General features: G+C 44.9%; 2 long non-coding RNA genes across 2 annotated transcripts; both read left to right on the top strand.

Annotated features, from left to right (window-relative positions):
- The first annotated feature begins 953 nt into the window (after window positions 1–953).
- On the top strand, window positions 954–9,819 carry LOC122159673. Its single transcript, XR_006168582.1, has 5 exons — window positions 954–1,046; window positions 1,866–1,989; window positions 5,149–5,329; window positions 8,717–8,939; window positions 9,226–9,819. It is a non-coding gene; the product is annotated as an uncharacterized LOC122159673 (long non-coding RNA).
- On the top strand, window positions 6,321–6,914 carry LOC122159674. Its single transcript, XR_006168583.1, has 2 exons — window positions 6,321–6,569; window positions 6,735–6,914. It is a non-coding gene; the product is annotated as an uncharacterized LOC122159674 (long non-coding RNA).
- Window positions 9,820–12,198: the final 2,379 nt, after the last annotated feature.

Genomic DNA, 12,198 nt, shown 5'->3' on the forward strand with positions numbered 1-12,198 from the left:
GTAATGTGGATGAAGTGTCCGTGCTCAGGCTGTGCTCCTCCTGCCCCCACTCCCAGGGTGCTCAATGCTCGCTGTGCTAATTGCCGTGCCGTTGCACTTAGGAGGTAGAATGCTGTCAAGCTAGGCTCCCTCTGGAGAAATTAAATGCTCTGCCTAAACTGCATGCACCATCAGGCATATTCGTAATGGATCGCTGGGCCTGAGTCTACTCTCACTGGTGTGAACCTAAGGTAGGAACAAGAGTTTTCCTTCATTAAATCCAGAGATCTCCTAGCTTGGGTCCAAAGCATCCACATTCTTCACTTCTGAAGCCAGCAGTACCTAGCAGAGCTGCAGAGTATGTTTCCTACAAGGCTTGTCGCTTTGCACGTTGGCTCCATCTGTAGACTGCTACTTTGTCCATGCCTGGACATCCATCTTATTCTGCTGAGAAATGTTGGTGTCTTGCTTTTTAATGCAGGAGACAGTGGTGTGTCAGGTGTCTCTGGGTACAGAAATACCTGCATATTCTGGTGTCTCACAGCCAAAACTTATCACAGGACACAAAACTCAGGACCTCTTAGCACGCGTGGGACCTATAACATAAATACAGTGTACAATGTACAAAGTACAAGTACAGTGTGCTGCAGTAAAACAGGAAAGCACAAAGGAAAAACTTCTTATCTAAAAGGCTGGTTATGCATTGGCACAAGCTGCCCAGGGAGGTGGGGGAGTCACCACTCCTGGAGGTGTTCCAGAACTGTGGGGCTGTGGCACTGAGGGTAATGGGCATGGTGGGGGTGGAATGGTAAGCTGATGATTGGACTAGAGGCCTTTCCAACTTCACTGATTCTATTTTTCAGTACCGTAGAAAAAGGTAACAAAAGACAGCATTCCCCGGACTGCTCAGGATGGACCTCTTTGCTTTCCTGTGGTGTTTGCATTGCTTCTTGCATGTTAATAATTAACAGGAATCTCTTAGGCCAGTACCTCAGGAGCTGCGTGCATCTTCCTGATGGGCTTTGCAGGACAAGCCTTCACCCCAGAGGAACATGGACCACTGGGAGGTGAGCAAGGACAGGGCTTAGCTCTGCAGTGAGGACACAAAGCCACACTTTGGCAAGAGGAAAGCTGGGGTTACCAGGATCTTTGGAAGGAAACTGAGACCCGGTGTGCCTTGCTCAGCCAGGGCTTTGGGTCGGCATGCAGCCCGGCATGTGAGAAAGCAGCAACCAGCAGTTATCTGCATTCCTCTCATTCCACCAACAAAGTCTCCCCGCAGTTCATTTCCTCTAGAAAGGTATTAAGGAATATTAGAGGGATAAGAATCTGCTCATTAAAGATATGTCCAGCAGATCCCTTGCTCACAAAAGGAAAGACTGCAGGGCTTAATTTACCCAATTGTTGATGATTGATTAGCAGAGCCATTTAAAAATGTTTTTGATCCTCCAGTCCCCACATTACAAGCATGGCTGGGGCTGCAGGGCTGGACTGCTCCCAAGTAATCTCGGAAGCTGAGGGAGCTTGGAACAAGATTTTATTAATACTCCAATCAATAAGCACCAGGGAGCAGAAGAAGAAAAGCATTCTGCCGTATTGCATCAAGGGTGGCAGGTTTTCAGCGGGCTTGGACAGCTTGCTTGGCTGCAGAGCACCTTGCAGAGCTGTGTGCTGGTCATGCACCATCCCTGGCAGCCCGTGCAGTTCTAGCAATGTGCAATGGGCTTGGAGCTGCTGCTGCATGGCTGCTTGCTTCTCTGCTGCTCCATGTCAGGGGGAAACATGGGGCAAGGAAGGCTGGGATAGAGCTGCTTTGAAATGTGGGCAGGCTCCCTTGCCAAGATGTTTTTAATTGAGCCTTTTCATCTCCATCTTTCATCTTTCAGGCTAGATACTAGGAAAAAATTCTTCTCAGAAGGAGTGGTGATGCAGTGGCTGCCCAGGGAACTGGTGGGGTCACCATCCCTGGAGATGTTCCAGAACTGTGAAGTTGTGTCACTGATGGACATGGTCAGTGGGCATGGTGGGGGTGGTTTGGGGTTGGACTTGGTGATCTCAGCAGTCTTTCCTAACCTTAGTGACTCTGTGAATCAGTGGTGGTATCCAGTTCCCCTCACTTTGCATGGCCTCCATGCCAGTTCTGGTCACAGTTCCCTTTTCAGACAGTGGACAGAAGCAGACACTTGTAAAGTGTGATTTATCTGCTCTGTTTTAGATATGTACACTGGGATGCACTGTGTGCTGGGCCTCCATTGCCCAAATCTGTTTACAGAGAACTGGACTGTTAAAAAATAACAGTGACAGTCAATGAAGATGCCTGAACAGCTCATGGTGGTTGGGTGCATTGCATATGACCAACCATTAAAATGAGATTCAGAAGACTAACATGAAAGACTATGGCCTTTTTGCTGTCCTAAGATGTCACAGTTGGCATCTTGCTACAGCTCCAGAAGCACACAGATCACCTGTAAACTCAGTATAATCTGGATCTGTTGCCTGCCAGGTGTACATGAATGACTGAGATAGTCTGGGACATTTCAGATGGCCTCAGCCATCTGTATTTAGGCTTTCCTTATCCTGCCCACAGACAATTACGTCAGACCCAAATTAGTTATGCTGGTTCTTGTCACTTAGCAAAGATTCAGTGGAAGACATTAGCACTCCCTTGACTTTCAGTGCTAACATGATTTTGAAGATTCAGTGTCTAAGAGCAGAGCCCAGTTGCGCTGGGCGACAAACAGCTCAAACGGGTGGAAAGACCAGCTGCACATTTTTTTGCTGTGTGAAGGAGACAAGTGGCTGCAATGAATCTTTCTGTGCAACTTTCAGCTTGGATTTTCCTTGTGGTGAATCCTAACACTGAGACTGAACTTCACAGGCATTCGGTGGAATGTGTTGCTTACTCTAGTAATTGTCATGGTGGAAGACTGGAATCCTTTGTCCCCAGACAATCAGTTTAACAACAAGCCTGAAAATTCTATAAATCCTATGAATCCAATAAATCCAGCCCTCCCTCCTAAGAGCTCACACTAAGTGATTAAGAGAGAAGTTATGCAACAACATTTCTTTGCAGCACAAATAGATCTGATGCACAGATACGTCTGCCAACCGGGCAGCAGGACGAGGATGGCTGGTAAAGTTTCCAGCTTGTTCTTCTACATCAAGGTGCAGTCTGCAAGCTGTATGCATTCTGGAACATGTTCTGCCCTGGGATATGAATGGGCAGTTCCCATTTCCAACGCCCTCTCAGACCTGGAGGAGTTGAACTCACCCTCCACATCACTCATCGGTTGTATCCCAGGGGTGCTCACAGTCAAAGTGCAAGAAATATACGGGAATCTTTTCTTCCTCTTAAATATAGCCTTGAAGGTATTAAAAAGATGAGTCTTACACAAGAGAGAGATCCCATTGCCCAGCGTTGGGTGCAAATTGTAAGAAGAGAGTTCACTTACCCAACAAACTGTCTTTCTGGGCAAAAGGAGAGTATGTAAGAGAGAAGCAACATGCCATAGGCAAGACCTTTGTAAGGCAGGACAAAATCCCTGCACTTCGGCATTCCAAAATTAAAATCTACCAAAGACTTGCTCCTCTGGACCTGAAATCCTGCTGGGTCCATGGGAGCCTCAGTTTCCTCTGCAATAATGGGGCACTAGAACTTTTTCGTGCTGTTGGAGATCTTCTACTGCTTGCAGATTGTTCAGACAACATGCATGCTCTAAACATACTGAGCTGAGGAGTATATAAACTAGCTATGCACATAAATTCAAGGATTTAATAGAGGAAGAAGGAGGGTTTTGTTTGTGTATTTTTTATTACAGGATATAAGCAGGCAAATAAACAATTTTCCATGCAGTCTGAGCTCTAAGGCAACCCAAATCTTTTCCCACTGTCTTTCAGAGTCCTGTTCAAAGTCAGAGACAAACAAGGGAGCAGATATGCATTTATTTTATTTCTCTGCAAAGAAACAAACAAGCGCAAAGTAGTTGAAAGTTAGGATGAGGAAGAAAGCAGCTATTCTCACCTCTTAGGTCTGACAGTGATGCAGTTTCTCTTCATTTCCTGGTTTAGGGTTCACCAGCCTTTAGGTGTCCAAAGCATAAATTCTCCAAAAGGACCAATCATGGCAGGCTTCTTTAATGGGAAGGAATGGAGTATGAGTCATCTGATCTTGTCTAAACAATTGTAGACAGCGAGTCCATCTGGGAAAAGCACTGCAGTGGGGAGATGCACTGGCAGTCATTCACACTTGTGGGCTCAAAATTAGAGGCTCGGATGAGAGGACAGGATTCCGATTCTTGTCATATGGCTCCAGAATTACAGAATTGGACACCTTGGAACTGCAAATCAAAGGGCAGCAAGCTTCAGCCCACCTAGGTGGTGCTTAATAGCTGTAGCCTCCATCTAAGTTAGTCTGGGATCTCATTACAGTCAGTGCAGGCCCCAGTTCATCACCATTACAAGCTGTCATTGCATCATTTCAGCCCCAAGCCAATTGTGAGACACGATCATACACAAGAACCATCTCATTCCCACCCTGAAACACCTCCAGAAGAAAGTTGGACATGGATCCATTAAGCTGTTAATGCAGAGTTTGGCTCAGACTTGATGTAGGTGTAAAATTGTCATTCACTTTCCTAGGGCATCTCAGCAGTCCAGGAGCACTGATATTCATGAGAGTTCAGCTTTTTTCACTCTCATAGGGAAAATTGAGCCTCTTCCCTCCCACCTTGGATTTACCACCTGAACTGGGAAATTTGCTACTCTACAAAAGATACAAAATGAACTCCACAAAACAGCTGTGAGTTTCTTCTGGAAAATCTGTGCTTCTCAGAAACAAACTTCTGAGCCTGGAGACAACGAGTAATGTGTTGAAAAGAAATTCAGTGAGCTACGGGGAAGGGCAAATTCTTGTCCATGTTTCAGTAAGTCACAAGGTGCAATAACTGACCATAGTGTTGAATGCAAGTATGTACTCTGGATCAGTTGAATGGCTCTTTGAGTTTGGTTAATCAATTACAGGACAATGTTACCTGCTATTGCCTTTTCAACGCGCTTCAGAAAGAAGGTTTGGTTTGTTTGTTTGTTTTTTAAGATGCATTTTATTATGGAAGGGACATAGTGTCTATGGTCCTCCCAAACCAACTTAGTATGGATTCCCACCTTCCTCAGGTCCTTCAAGAAGGGATGACAGGCTGGTAGAACAGTGGACTAACGAGACAGAAAAGAACCAGACTGCCCAGCACATTAAAAGAAGACTAGAATAAGTTTTCAAAGAACATATCTCAAAGGATCTTCAAAGGATCTTCAAAGAACAACACCCAAAGGACAGGGATGAGAGGATGTCATGGAGGTAGGAGTACACTTTCTGGCAACAGTTTGTTGGGACATGTTTAGGTCCCTATACATTCTCTCTTTCCAGACATAGCTAGGCATCCTTCAGCAAGAATTATTTAAGCAGTGGTAGTTTGTTCTCCTCAGTATCTGAATTTTGCTCAGAAAGATTAAGAAAAAAACAACACTGGAGACTGAAAATTGTTGCTTATGCTTTGGCATGTAATCCAGCAGACTTCCTTTCTCTTCCTGTCCCACTGTGCTTCCATATCCACTCCAGTTTGAGCTTGAGATTATCTTCATACATTCCTCTTTCCCAGAGAAGGTCCCACATGACACATGGGGGCATGGCCTGCCAACAGACAGCAGCATGAATGATGTCCTATGGGTACCTCAGTCTGTCTGGATAACTCATAGAATCACATAGCCATAGAGGTTGGAAGGGACTTCCGGAGATCATCGAGTCCAATCATCTGCTAAAAGCAGATTCCCTGCAGTAAGTTGAGCAGGGAAAGTGTCCAGTTGGGTCTTGAATATCTACAGAGAAGATACTGAGTTACTTTGAAGAAAAAAAAAGTTGGAGGGGTTCCTGGTGTTAATCACACATTTTCCTCGAGCAACTGAAAAGTCTGAGTCAATCCTGATGTTTTAACTTTGTCTTCTGGATCCCATCAGCAAGGCTGGTGTCCCTGACTGTGACCCAGCCCTCGCTTGGCAGGTTAGTGGTTGCCTAGTAAGTTCATTCCATCAGAGAAATCTTGCTGTTTGTTCTCCTCTGCTGTCATTTGTCAGTCACAGAATCACACAATCACTATGGTTGGAAAAGACCACTATGATCCCAAGTCCAGCCCCAACCCACCCAAACTGTACCCACTGAGCACGTCCCTTAGCTCCACCTCCAGGGATGGTGACTCCACCACTCCCTGGGCAGCCTGTGCCACTTCATCACCACTCTTCTGGAGAATAAATTTTTCCCAATATCCAACCTGAACCTCCCCTGGCACAACTTAAGGCCATCACCTCTTGTCCTGTCACTGTTCCCTGGGAGAAAAGGCTGACCCCACCTCACTACAACCTCCTTTCAGTAACAGTGCAAGAAGTACAGTCTAACTCCATGCTGCAGCCTCCTTGAAGAGAAATCAATCCTTTAATTAGGCAACTGCTCCAAAAGTATTGGGGCTACTCATATTGCTGGGCACAGAGTGATTTTGGAGAAGACCTCAGCAGTGCAACACCTGGAACAAAGAATCAACAGCAGCGTGAGCAACACATCATAAATGTCCCCTATCCAACTTTGAATTAAACACCCACTCAGCTGAAACATTTGAATGATGAACATCATCATCTGGGGGTGAGGGGGGAGGGAAATCTAGGCGGCTTTATTTTTTTCCAGTGTTACAGAAAGTATTTCCTTCCTCCTGCAGATGTGCAGCTCGGCGCTGGAAACAGTTACCCGTCGAGTTCAAGCAGCTGCACTCATGTGTCACCAGGCTATGAAACACCAGCCCAGAGCTGTCAGCTCCACCACTGAAATTAATGGGCCAGACTGTTTACATTACTGGAAATCATCCCATTTAAATATATATGTTATGCTGAATACGTAACACAACTGTGAATTGGCAGTGTGGAGAGAAGGGGATTGGGTCTGGAGAAGGGAAGTTGGAGGGGGACATGACAGGGTGTAAAAGGAGAAAATCCGGGAGATTTCCCTCGGGGAAAAGATATTAATTTGATGAAAGAAGTGTAAGGAAAGACAAAAATTGATCAGATAGCACTGGAATGAGAGAGATAAAGGGGACAATCGTTTTATGTATGGATAAAAGGATAGATAGATATGTGAGCTCTGTTCAAGAATAAACTCAGGGTGGGATCGTATCAGTGTCCCAAGCACCAGAGGTCACTGGGATCAAATATCTCCAAGGGTCACAGAGCTTTTCAGCGGTAATGGAGATCTTCAAAAAGAGGAAAACACACAGACTAGGAAGGTTTTTTTTTCCTTTGTTAGTATTCAGGAAAAGCAGCATTTTTCTGCAGCATTTTAAGGGAATAAATAATCAAGAACATGATGCTGGAAGAACTGGGAATGGGCCAGAGAACATGGGTGTGAGGCAGGGAATGCTCAGATGCAGGCAGGGTTTGAGGAAAGTGATGGAGGCTTCTCAGTCTGAGATGGATGAGGAGCAGTGAACTGCAGCCTGTGCAGATGGGGATGCTGTCCTGGGACAATGTGGCAGCCCAAATCTCCTCCTCTGGGTTTGCTGTGCTGGGAATTTCTTGCTTCCACCAAAGGATGCCCATTAGTTTCTCCTTTTTCTTGTCTGGGCTCTCAGTGGAGGGATCACACTCCATGAGGCTCTGAAGATCCTGTCATCATGGCTTTGTAGGAACTCCCAGGTGATGCTGGGCTGGAGGTTATCCAAGGTGACACTGGGATGTTTGGGACTTCCAAGCTGACACTGGGCTGGAGATCCATCTGGGACTGTTCAGAATGCAGAAAAGAAGGCTCAGGGGAGACCTTATTGCTTTTTACAACTCCCTGAAAGGAGGTTCTAGTGAGGCAAGTGCTCGGCTTCTTCTCCCAGGTAACAGCAATAAGATAAGAGGGACCTCAAGTTGCACCAGGGGAGGTTCAGGTTACTAGGAAATTAGTCTGAAAAAGTCTGAAAAAGTGATCAGGCACTGGAATGGGCTGCCCAGGGAGGTGATTGAGTCACCATCCCTGGAGGTGCTCAAAGAAACGTTCAGATATTGTACTGAGGGACACAATTTAGTGGGAAAATATCAGTGGTAGGTGGATGGTTGGACTGGATGATTTTGAAGATCTTTTCCAACCTTGGTGATTCTATGATTCTATGATCCTCCATGATGACAGGGGCTACTTCCAAGGTGACACTGGGTTGGAAGTCCTCCCAGCTGACACTGAGCAGCTTTTGATCTCCAAGGCTCAGGAACAATTCAAGGCTTGGCAGAAACATGAGTTACTCCAACAAAAGGAGATGTGGGGACTCTGCCCTGACTTTGATCCATCAACTACAGACAAGAATCCTTCCTACAGATCTGATAAAATCCTCATTTTGATGAAAAGAAGTTGGAAGAAGGGCAGAGATCTGAAGCACCAGCTTTTTAATACAAAATTGAAACCACAGATAACTCAGAATTCGTTAATGACTGTTTATAAGGGAAAAGACTTCTTTGTAAAGACAAAAAGGGTTGCAGCATTCAACTCTTTGTTTTGTTCTTGCTTTCTTTTTTATTTTTTTCCTGGGAGTTGTAATGTTCACCTGCATTGCCATACGGGAGCCAGAAGAAATGATTCAGAAGTTAAACATTGCTGTGAAGAGACCATCAGTCTCACCAGCATGTGCAAGCTCATAACTCCAGGCGTGAATGCATTTTTGTTTTGCAGGAGTTTCTCTCTGCTCCAGGGTGCTGCAAGAAGCAGCCCTGCAGAGGGAGGGTGCAATGTGAGCAGATCCCAGCATTCAATCGTCAAATATTAATGGGCCAGGAATGCTGCAGCTGTAAAATATGGAAAGAAAATCATTCTGCTTTGCAGAAGGACCTCGCTGAGGATGACTCCACCAGCACAATCCACCAATCTATCACCTCCCAGAATCCCACATGAGAAGGTGGGATAATTACTATAATTTTAATGTACTCCAAGATGATTTAAATACACTCAGTAACCTAAAAATATCCTGCTTTTCCGTGAAAGCTCTGACTTTCTGAGGTAATGCTGCCCCAGAGCTGCTGATGGTTCACATGCCAGCCCCTTCTATTGCCCCTCTGGGCTCTATAAACCATGTCACAGCTCTTTCCCCTTGGCCTCGTGGAAAGTCTTTGCCTCCTGCGTTTTGCACATCTCTCTTTTGGGAAAAATAAATAAATAAATGTATGTATGTATTTCTCTTGCAGCCTGGAGATCAGACAGGGAACCATGAATCCCACGGCTGTGCTGGAGCCCCAGAAGGACAGAGGATGGAGAAGAGGACGTTAGAGACGGGGTGGGGACCATGGAGCCTGAGCCAGATGAATGCTTCAGTATGCTTGGAAGTGTCAGTGAAGCAAATAGAGTGTTTCTAACACAGTCCTGAGCATTGAAAAATAGTGCTTAAATTGCCTCCAGAACCGACGTGAAATCTGAAGATTTGGGAATATCTCTTGTGATTGATTGAGTGACTGATAGATTTGCTGATACGTGTGCTATACGTGTGTGTTAGGACTTGATTCAGCTGTCCAAACACAGTTTCTTTGAGCCAAGCTGGATGTTAGAAGCTCCCAGACTCCAGCTCTTCCTTCTGAAAAGCACTCATCTCCCCTCAGATGTGTCACTTTGCCAGGCCTGTGGGATGCTTCAGATGCACAAGGGCATCTTGGATGGCACCAGGCTCTGCGCGTGGGCAGCCAAATCCCACCCTCTGAGTCAGAAAGATTGCCTTCTCAAGGTTTTCTCTACAGTCGCTGGGATCAGAACTCTACCTTCAAAATAAATAACATCCAAAGCCACGATTCCTGGATGGTCAATTAATTTTGTGGGGGCTGGTTTGGAAAGATTCTGAAACCCAATCCTCTCTGTAAAACTGAGATCTTGGCAGCTGTGTCAAGAAGCAAAGTGTATATTTTCTCTAGAATTATTTCTACCATAATAAGAGAAAACAGCAGTAAGAAAGAGCCTCTTCTCCTTTTATTTATTTTCAGAGGTCTCCAAGGGTCTCTTGTTTGTCCCTCTTCCTGCTGGAAAGCAGAAAAACCTAAGATGAGGTTGAGTCTCATGTTTATTTACACAAGAGCAAAATTATTAGATAGCCTCTCATGACTATGTTAATCCATGGGGTTTCAGTAACATGGATGTTGATCATACCTGTCCTATGGATAACTCATTGAATGAAACGAGGTGAAAGCTGCTAACCCTGCATTAGGAGCTGGTTTGGGTTTTGAGCAGTAATGGGAAGGCTTCTGGTTTGAGCTTTTCTTTGGTCTTGAGCAAAGAATGAGATGCAAATTGCCCACTCTGAACTGACAGGCTTTTCCATTCATTTCTAGGGTCTTCTGCATCAAACTTGCAGGGCAAGCACACAAAAGAAAACAAAGAATTGCACAAACTCCAGCTGATATGAAACTGATGACCTTTGTTCTGCTCCTTGGTTAACCACCATGAAATTATTATTGCAGAGATAAGCATCATAAATTTTTGTCTGGCTTTTTGCCTAGATCCTGTTTAACAGTATTTCTTGGTAGTTTCTTAGTAGATACTTTTTAGCCCTGGCACCATTCCTGGAGTACTGGCAATTAATCAGATTAACATTTATCTTTAAAAATAGCGAGGTATTCAGCCTCCTCAGCTGAATGCTGCGGAATGCAGGGAGAGCCTGCAATAGAGCAGAGCAGCAGGCAAACCCCACAGATGTCAGAGAGACCACTGATCTCCCAACGTTCCTTCCAGTATGGATGTCTAGGACTTCTCACTCTGGTAAATTCATGCCCATCATTTCCAGACTTTGCAGAGGTGAGAGCTATATGCCTATTTTTATGCTTTGCTTCTTATGTTGAGTTGTTGAAGTGATGCTAAGTGAAGCTTTTCCTCCAGCTTGTTCCAGGGGATGTTCCTGCACTGAAGGGATGCTCAAGAACTTCATTCACTCTGCTGCATTTATTACCTATGGGTACCATGGTATCCTGCTCCACTGAGAACCCAAATCTCTCAGCCCAAATTTGGGATGAATAAGGGCAGAAACAAAGGCCAGGACATGGCAAATGGAGGGCAACACAGTGATTGTGAGCTGTGACCCCAGAGGAAGCTCGTGGGGTTAAACCACTGCAGGAGGAAGCGCTGGGGGACCATGGAGAATGAGGAAGTTAAGGGCAGGATTAGGGGGAGCCTGAGGAAAGAAATGAAGGGAGAATAGCAAAGGAAGAAATGAACAGAGAATAGCAAAGGAAATCAGCATCCTGGGAAATGGCTTCCATCCAGCTGCCAAGGAGAGCACTGCAGAACCAGGACTACCCTTCAGGTAAAGCAAATGTTTTTATTTGGGGTCCATGTTAGCCATGAGCTGCGTTTTGGTGGAATCTACTGGTAACTATCAACCTTAAAAATGAACTTGCAAAATACTGAGCAAAGAAGCTGTTTACGGCTTAAAGAGCAAGGAAAGTCCTGCTCCTTCCTACTAAATCACTCTACAGATTCATGTGTTCCTCATCCTTTCAGCCTGTAGTCCCCAGCTACCAGAATCTCAAGCAATGTTTTTTGGAAAGGTGCTGGGGATGTATTTATCTCTTTCTGAGATAGACACTGATGACAAATGTCTCTCTTTTCTTTCTTTTTTTTTTTTTTTTTGTTTAATAAATTATTTGGTCTTGAAAGCTTGGCCCTTTTAGTCCTGGCTGCTTTACTATCAACAGGAAGTCTATGGCAATAGCTCACGAGAGTCAGACCTTGAGAAGATGTCTTCCACCAGACATTTTGAGGTTTTAATCATTTTCGGTGTTCCTCATTATTTCAGCTAATAAATCCAGGGTGGTTACAGTGATGATTCATGCAGGATGCATCCTGTTTCTTCTCTCCCACATCTTGCTGGCAAAAAGCTGCTATGGATTAGGAACCTTGCCCTTCATTTTTGGAAATTTCTCTCCCACTACAGACTTCCAATGAGAATTGCTGTGGTATTTCACTGTGTGCTATTTCAGAGCGCTGGCTTTTTTGACGCAGTCATCATCTATATGGAAAAGAGGTGTATACATGAATCAGTAGTATAGTTCAGCTGCATCTGCATTAGAAAGGCATAAAAATGAGTGAAACTCATTTTTATAAACATAACTGTAGTAATTGAAATGCGTTCTTCTTTGCGATGCCAAGTCGGCAGTTCAGATCCACACCAAGACACTTTT

This window comes from Centrocercus urophasianus, unplaced genomic scaffold (assembly GCF_019232065.1).
Source record: "Centrocercus urophasianus isolate 14NV4802_14NV808 unplaced genomic scaffold, USGS_Curo_1.0 seq_16, whole genome shotgun sequence".
Lineage (NCBI taxonomy): Eukaryota > Metazoa > Chordata > Aves > Galliformes > Phasianidae > Centrocercus > Centrocercus urophasianus.